The sequence below is a fragment of the Cynocephalus volans genome, chromosome 10 (genome assembly GCF_027409185.1).
Source record: "Cynocephalus volans isolate mCynVol1 chromosome 10, mCynVol1.pri, whole genome shotgun sequence".
Lineage (NCBI taxonomy): Eukaryota > Metazoa > Chordata > Mammalia > Dermoptera > Cynocephalidae > Cynocephalus > Cynocephalus volans.
This window is the reverse complement of record NC_084469.1, coordinates 8125839-8134766: the sequence shown is the minus strand read 5'-3', so window position 1 is coordinate 8134766 and position 8928 is coordinate 8125839. Positions and strand designations below refer to the sequence as shown.

At 38.5% G+C, this 8928-nt stretch overlaps 1 protein-coding gene across 2 annotated transcripts in view; it reads left to right on the top strand.

Annotated features, from left to right (window-relative positions):
* SPOP (speckle type BTB/POZ protein) overlaps positions 1–8928 on the top strand; it is a 64884-nt gene continuing 55956 nt past the window's right edge. For both annotated transcript variants that reach the window (XM_063109711.1, XM_063109710.1), the window contains exon 1: positions 1–160. The gene's annotated coding sequence lies outside the window, so the exon portion shown is untranslated. The remainder of the gene's footprint in view (positions 161–8928) is intronic.

The following is an 8928-nucleotide window of genomic DNA, read 5'->3' as shown; positions in this document are numbered from 1 at the left end:
GCCCCGGCCGGTGTGTGTTGGTGTGTGTGTGTGTGTGAGTGTGCGCGCTCCGAGTGTGTGTGTATTTTTGTATCGACGGTCCCGCAGGTCCCGGATGTTGGGGACACTATGAGGCGAGCGCAGGGGGACGCGGACCAGCAGCTGTCGCCGCCGCTCTCAGGTGAGTGGGGGGAGGAGAGTCGAGGGAGGGGGTTGTCCTGTCGGAGTGGGGGGGACGCCTCTCTTAAGAGGTGACTGACCCCCCCACATATATACTCTGCCCCGTTTCCTACACTCAGGTTACGTGGCCTGGGAATGCCAGAGCCTAATCAACCGTCCCTCTTCTTATCCCAAGCGTTCAGAAGACACAAACGCGCCCCCTGCCTTCAGCCCCCCCCATCATTTCCCAGCCCCATCCCCCTTGCCAAATAGTGAGCTGTCGCCTGCGGCGAGATGGTTGACTGCGCATGCGCGAGAGTGAACGCGCTCCGGGTGCTTGTTCGCTGCCCGCGGAGGCGCATGCGCATCGCGGTTTTGCAGGGACCTGCGGGATAAAGAGCCCCTTGACCACGCGCCTGCCTACTTCCCAGGCGGTGGACTAGACTTGCTGCCACATAGGGATCCTGATGTGATGTTCCTGTCCAAAAGGGAGACTTTAAATTATGTGAGGGAATTATGGACAAAGCGCTGTTTGCATCTGGTGTTGCCCTAGAGACTCCCAGGCTACAAACACCTCCCAGAGCCAGCGTGTCCCACACTGACACTTTTTTTGAAACTGTCACCGCAACTTCTAGTTCTAGGATTACTTTTCCTTTCCTGTCCTATCGTCATACTGTACCTTTAGTACATACTTCCCTAAATTTAGGAGTAGGTCCTCCAACCCGTTCTGTTATTCTGGCAGGGGATTTTGAGAGGACTAAGGGCCTCTCAAAAAAAGAAACTAAGGAGGGCATCCCCTCTTAGCAAAATTCTCAATTATTCTCAGAACTAGAAAAGGTAGAGATGAAGAGCGCGCACAGTATAAAGCTTAGGGTCGTAACTGTAAATCAGGACATCAGGATTCTCATCTGCCAGCCCTCCTACTTTGTGACTTGTTTGCCTCTTTTTTTGTGAAAGATCTTCCTTAGCGCTTTCGTCTTAACTGTTATTATTGATGCTCCGTGAACATCACATGAAAACAAAGGCACTGAAACTATTGGTGGACAGTAACTTATCCAGTGGAGGTTTTAACTTTAAGTAATGAGAGTGAGGTTTCTTTCCCATTGGCAAACAAAAGAAATTTAATATAAGGAACTTTATCCAGCACCACACTCTCCCAAAAAGGAACTTTAAAGTACAATAATATTTCAGCGATCTAAGACCAGGGTTTTCAGTTGACAGGTTATACGTGGTCTTTTAATTTGCTCCTGTGTTGCCACTCTTAGATACTTCACTGCTTCTTACCTCTGTCATCAGAACAGAGTGAGGAAAAGATAAACTCCTACTAGCAAAAGGTTTGATGAATAGCACTGAAATGAATAGGTAAACTGTAGTGGGGAGGGGCATGGGGAAGGAGGGAGGGACATTTTCTGTGTTTTTCAGTTATCCTTGCCAACCCTGTGTCCTAGCTGGATAACTAAGAATGGGACATATTAGTAAGCCTTATTTTCTGTTCTCTTTCTTTTGTGTTCTACTTTCCTTGATATTCTTCTCTCAAGACTTTTTTGGCTTCCATTCTTTAACTCAGACCTTATGTTCTTGTGCCTTAAAGTATATATATATTTTTCACTTCCTCATTTAACCCTGGCCTTTACAGGGTTCATCTGTCTTTTTTTTGCTGTTTCCTGTTGCCATGGTTGCAGTTGGAGCCAAGAGATGACAGAAGAAGCAAAGGAATTTGGGGTGCATATATCATCCTCTGTCTTGGGAAAGAGCTGGATACTCATCTGTTTTTCCATGCGTAGAAGTTATTGTGATAGCCCCACACTTAGGGCCAGGGCAGTTGGTGTCCATTTGGTCCTTTAGTGACTTCTCCTTTTAGAGCTTATAGTGGCTGGTTTGGTTAGGGATGTTTAGTTGCCTATGTCCAGACTTGGAATAGGTGAAATCTAGAACTATTGAGATAATGAATGTCCATCTGTCTTCTCCGTAGGTTTCTGCCATCTAGGATGCTTTGTTCTTATCTGAAAATATTTCATCTAGTTGAATTCACTGAAGCCTCATTTAAAATTTTGATGGTAGGGGCCGGCCCGTGACTCACTCGGGAGAGTGCGGTGTTGAGAACACCAAGGCCCCGGGTTCGGATCCCTAGCTCGCTGGCTGAGCGTGGTGCTGACAACACCAAGTAAAGGGTTAAGATCCCCTTACCGGTCATCTCTTTAAAAAAAAAAAAAAATTTTTTTTTGATGGTAAAAAGGCATTAAATCCTTTTAGGATTAAGATGAGTCAGTTTAAATAATTCATATTGGTGCAGAGACTTATTTTTAAAAAATCACTCTTTCAAATGGGTAGCACATGTACGTATATATGAAGCAAAATTCAAAAGGTACACAGAGAGTGAAAAGTCTTTCTTCTGCAGTCTTCCTTTCATTCATGTAGTTATCCTCCTCAAAGGCAACAATCTTGTTTATTCTTCCAGAGATAGTCTATGCTTTTACAAGCATATACACATATATATTCTTTGGTGGTTTTTGTTTTTGTTTGTTTTACACAAATAGTAAGATATGGTACCCGTTATTCTCCACTTTGCTTTTTTCACTTAATTTATCTTGGTGATCATTCCATGCAGTATATACAGTATCTCTTCCTTTTTGAAAAATGGCATTGTATAGATGTATCATCATTTGGCCAACTCTTATTATTATTATTATTATTATTTTTTGTCGTTTTTTCGTGACCGGCACTCAGCCAGTGAGTGCACCAGTCATTCTTATATGGGATCCGAACCCACGGCGGGAGCGTTGCCGCGCTCCCAGCGCAGCACTCTACCAAGTGCGCCACGGGCTCGGCCCCAACTCTTATTATTAGACTTTAGGTTTTTCCCAGTGCTGCAGTTAGTTCCTTGTATATCCTTATTATGTACATGGGTGTTGGATTACATTCCTAGTGGAAGTGCTGGATTAATGTATATGTTCATTTTTAATGTTATTAGGTATTGCTAAATTGTTTTCCACAGAGGTTGTATGAATTTATATTCCTGCCATCAGTGTGAGTCTGCCTGTTCCCTCATCAGTGCTGTGTTATCAAAATTTTTTATCTTTTGTGCAGTCTTTTAGCTAAGATTTTAAAGTTCATCATGTAGCTTGTTAAGCTTCATTACACTGAGGAGTTGTGGATAAATATCACTGTTTTGCAGATGGGGGGTGGTGGACGATACTGTTTGACTGAAGAATGTCATGAGAATAAAGTCATATGCCTGGATAACAGCAAATCCATGACAATGCTAGGAAGACATATAAAACCTATATCCCAATTTCTTCCTTTAACTCTGAGATGCTGTTTTCTCTGTGTGAAATTCTGTAAGCCTGTAAGTGATATTTTATGGTCTCCTTCTGATAGCTGTGACTTGAAATTGTTTATACAAGTGAACTGCTGTTCTGTTGAGGAATTGAAAAGCTAACTCAGTTAGTTATTGTGCTTTACTGAGTGCCTGCTGTCTTGGCACAGACTATTGGTACTAGCACTTTTTAAAAGTGATTGTGGAATACTTCACTATGAGCTGTGCAGAAACAGAAAAAAATTAAAAGGTGTCTATGCCCGAAGGGGCTTACAATCTTGTTGAAAAACCAAATCTATTGTATATACGAAATAATAAGAGAACAGCTAGAAAACAGAATATGAACAGTAATACACTGTGTTCCCTGCTGAGAGGACCTCAGAAAGGACTGATTAAAGGTTATAGGAGAGTTCATTTGGGAGGCCTTCCTGGAGGAAGTGCATTTTGAGCTTTTTTTTTTTTTTTTTTTTTTTTTTTTTACAGCTTTTTTAAGTGGAAAATTTTAAACATACCAAAGAAATTAAAAGAATAGTACAGTTATCACCTTTATACCCATCACTTAGACTCAACAGATTCTCACATTTTGCTGTATTTGCTTCGTCTATATATGTGCATATGTGTTTAGATATATGGTATATAAATTTTTGTATTGCAGACATCATGACACTTTACCCTTAGATATTTTAGATGCAACTTCATAAAATAAAGACGTTGTTTTACTTAGTTGTTCTTACAATACTTTTGCAGTTAAGGCAGTTAATGGTAATTCTCTAATACCATCTAATATCCAGTTCATGTTCAGATTTTCTCAGTTGTCTTGAAGATGACACTTTTTTAGCTATTTGAATTTTTTTCTCCAAAAATGTCTCATTAGTCTCCTTTTAAATCTAGAACACTTTAGAAGCCACATAATACTGGTTTTTCGAAGAGACCAGGCCATTTGTCTTGTAGAGTATACATACCACTTCTGGAATTTTCTGGTTGTTTTCTCAGTTTTATTTAATTTGTTCCTTTATCCCTGTATTACCTATAAACTGGCACTAGGATCTAAAGGCTTGATTAGATTCTGGTTAAAATTTTTTGGTAAGGGCCGAGCCCGTGGCACACTCGGGAGAGTGCGGCGCTGGGAGCGCAGCGACGCTCCCGCCGCGGGTTCGGATCCTATATAGGAATGGCCGGTGCACTCACTGGCTGAGTGCCGGTCACGAAAAAGACAAAAAAAAAAAAATTTTTTTTTGGTAAGAATATTCCATAGGTGCTGCTCTGCTCCTCATTGCATCATAGTAGGAGAAACATAATGTCATAATGAGGCTAAGTTTGATCATTTGTTTAAGGTGATAAATACCAGATCTCTCTATTGTAAAGACATCTTTTCCCTTTGTAATTAACAAGTAATCTGTAGAGTGGTGCCATACTATTATGCTTCTCTAGCAACCTTTCACCTACTGATGATTACTCTTGCCTGAATCAGTTAATTAATTGGTTGTTGCAAAATGGTGATTTTCTAATTCTGCCATTCCTTTTACATTGATTAGCTTTCAGTCTTCTATAAAGATTTCCCTTATCTGTTAGTAAGTTATAATTTCTACTAAAAAGTTAAGGTAAATTTTTAATTCTTTCCCTTTAACTTTTCTGAGAAAGGAGGTGGTATAATAGTCATCTCTAATGGTGGTAAATGAATTATTTCTTTTCCTCACTCTCTTTGTTTTAGTATCATTAGGAACTCATGGATTTTAACTTACTGTGTGTTTTACCAAAAATTACATTCTCTTTGATGCTCAGAATGTTCCATATTTGACCTGTGGAGTATGATTGCTTCCTTGCTTTCTGGCACAAGAAATTCCTGGCTCACCTTGTATTTTTGCTAGTCCCTGATGTGGAACCCTTACCTTACACATTTATATCACATTTTCTTCCCTTTTGGTAAATTAGGTTGTTTGTTTCCCTTATGGAGCTTATGGAACCAAATTCTAAAAACTAAAGGTGCCTTTATTTTAAGCCAACATACCTCGTGTCTGATTCACTTGTATGCCTCTGGCATTGTTGGATTCTGGATCTTAGAACTCACAGCTTCCTTGTCTTGAATATTCTTTGGGAAAGACAGTATCTCTGAAGAAAGTATTGTTCCCCCTCCCCCCATACCTTAGCATAAGGTTAGCTGTAGAAGAGACTGGGGGATTTCTTTTCTTATTAGCAACCTTGCTGTTTTCTGAGATGAAAGGTACGCAGAATGAAATTTAGAAACTGAAATTGTGTATTTAGTGTATTTATAAGCTTTGTTGGGGATGTGGGGCTTTTATTATTATATAAAACATCTTTGTGGGTATATGCATAAGAACACGTCCGTCCCTTTTCCTCATTTACACGCATTTCTCTACACAGAATGTTATATAAGATTATGCTCTAATAGCATATTTTTTATCACTAGATTTTCATCATAAAAAAGGAGTAAGACAAATTGTTCTTAATTAAGGAAAAATTTTAGATAGGCCATGAACTCTGATAGCCGTCTTAGCGTCTGGAACAGCTCTGAGTCCTTTGGACTTCTATCGTATACTATGGATTTAGGGGAAATGTCAGTGCATCCATGGTGTTTTCTGAAAATCCATCCTACTAATGAAGGTTAATACAAATTAAAGATACAGCAGAACTGCATTCTAAAGCTGATTTCAGAGGCTGGACTAATTCCTGCCTTAGCAAAAAATGTTTTATTAGACTTTTATCATGTAGTAGGATTTTGAGTAATCTTACTGATTTCAGATTACTCAAAGCCAGGCAATTAATGGTATTCTGATATTTATCTGAAATTCATGTTTCAGTTTCTTTTTACCATCTTGTCATGTTTACAAGGTTATTTGCAACCTGGTTTCATAACATTAAATTCTGGTTGTGTATTCCGGGAAGCACAACTGTTTCTTGTGTTTGTTTTCAGGCATGGCAAATCACTCTGAAAGGCTGTGCTAACACATTTGCTAATAAGATCTGCTAGCTTCTTTTACTTTTGTTTTTGAAAAGCTCCCATTATAGGAAAGAAAATTCTGAAGTAAAGACTCTGGAAATGCTTGGGCCATTATTCTTACAGCTATGGTGAGATTTTAATAGAACTGGCAAGGAGTTGCCTAGATGCTGTGTATGGCAAAGCTGGTCATGCAGCTTCAGGAAAGCTGGATGCAGACCTCAGTAGGAATTAAACATTCAGACATTAACTCTTGCTTGACTATGAAGACTTTTATTCTTGGCTGTTTCTTTCTAAGAAGCTGTTGGTATAAGTCTTCCTGCTGTGGTACCAACTATATCAGAAAAGGGCTTGCAGTAGTTCTCTGAAAGCCTCTAATTTCTCCTATCTTTGTATCTATTTGTTTATTCGTTAAGAGGAGAAATAACACATAATCATTCATCTCCTTAAATTGAGATTTATATACTCCTTGATATTGAGAAAGTAGAAATTTGCTATAAATAAAAATAACAGCTTTTCAATGTAAAACATCATTTGTGCTGTCTTAATTTTTAAATTATAAAGTACCTGAAACATATGGAAAAATATAAAGAATAATACCATTTTTATACCCATCACCCAGCTTTATCAAATCTTAACATTTTGTTATATTTGCTCCCAGATTTTTTTTCTTTTTTTGAGGGGGTGGTGGCTGGCTGGTATGGGCAACCAAATCCTTGACCTTGGTGTTACAAGGCTGCATGTGCTCTAACCAACTGAGCTAACCAGCCAGCCCAAATCTTTTTTTTCCCCCCTAATAAATAAAACATTACAGAAACAGTGAAGCCTTAGTGTACTTCTCTTCTTTCCTCATTCCTTAGAGGTAGTGACTATCCTGAATTTGGTGTTTATAATTTTCTAACAGTACGATAATCCAGTGTGTACCATATAACCCAATATATACCATTTTTTATCTTAATATATGCTCAGTATGGTTTTTGACATTTGCTTAGGTTGATGCATGTAATTTAAGTCCATTTTAACTGCTGTATAGTATTTTATTGTATGAATATACTGTATTACAATTTATTCATTTCCTGCTAATCTAAGGTTATTTCCGATTTTATTATTACACATAATAATGAACAGTATTATGGTAAAAAACATAATGCTAAATTTGCCATCTTAACCATTTTTAAGTGTACAGTTTAGTAGGTTAAGTATATTCACATTGTTGTGCAACAGATCATAGAACTTTTTCATCTTGTAAAACTGAAACTCTGTACCCAGTAAACAACTTCCTGTTCCCCTCTCCCCTGGAAACCACCCTTCTGCTTTGTCTCTAGGAATTTGACTACTCTAGGTGCCTCATATAAGTGGAATCATACAGAATTAGTCTTTTTTTGTGTGATTTGCTTGTTTCCCTTTGTCTTCAAGTTTCATCCGTGTTGTAGCATTTACCAGAATTTTCTTCCTTTTTAAGGCTGAATAATATTCCATCATATGTATATACCACATTTTGTTTTTCCACTCATCTGTTGATAGATACTTGGATTGTTTCCACCTTTTGGCTATTGTGAGTAATGCTGCTATGAACATGGGTGTACAAATATCTCTTTGAGAACCAGCTTTCAGTCCTTTTGGATATATACTCAGAAGTGGAATTGCTGAATCATATGGGAATTCTGTTTTTATTTTTTCGAGGAACCTTCAGTCAGTTTTCCATAGTGGCTGCACCATTTCGCCTTCCTACCAACAGTGTACAAAGGTTCCAAGTTCTCTATATCCTCATCATCACTTATTTCCTGGGTTTTTTTGATAGTAGCCTTAACCATCCTACTGGGGTGCTAAGACTTTCTTGATAATAAGGAAATGAAACCTATTTAAATCAGCTCACAGAAAAGGAGATTTATCAGACGTATCTAGCTGTTGTAGAATCCAAGGAAAAGCTGAACAGCCAAGCCTCAGAAAGGGCTGGAACCAAAACAGTTCCAGAAACTTCAGCAGTAAGAGTTAATGGACTCTTGTGTTCTGCTATAAATAGACTTCAGTCTCCATGAGGCTTAATTCAGAATTCCTGAGGGAGATCTGATTTGGTCAGTCTAAGGCTTGATTTTCCCCGAGCCAGATATGTGCCCCGGTTTCAACTCCAGTTGGGGATGGGGAAGGGTAAGAGGGAGAATTGGTACAGTATTTGATTTAAAAATAACAGTAGTAAATCTGTCTCATATTTACATAAATAATATATTTTTCTGAAAACCTGCTTTTCAAAAAATTAGTGAGCAGCGTGGCATTTTTTACATTTTTAAATCTCTCAAATATCCAGTTTAGTGGAAGACTGCTAGACTCTCATATCTGCTCCTATATTCAATCTGATTTGATAGAATCAAAACTAAATATCCTTTATGCATGTTTGCTCCAATATGCTCAAAGGATATTTAGTTGAGAAAGGGAGAAGTATTTTATTTTATTTATTTTATGTTTTACTTTTTTGGTGGCTGGCTGGTATGGGGATCCGAACCCGTGACTTCGGTGTTAT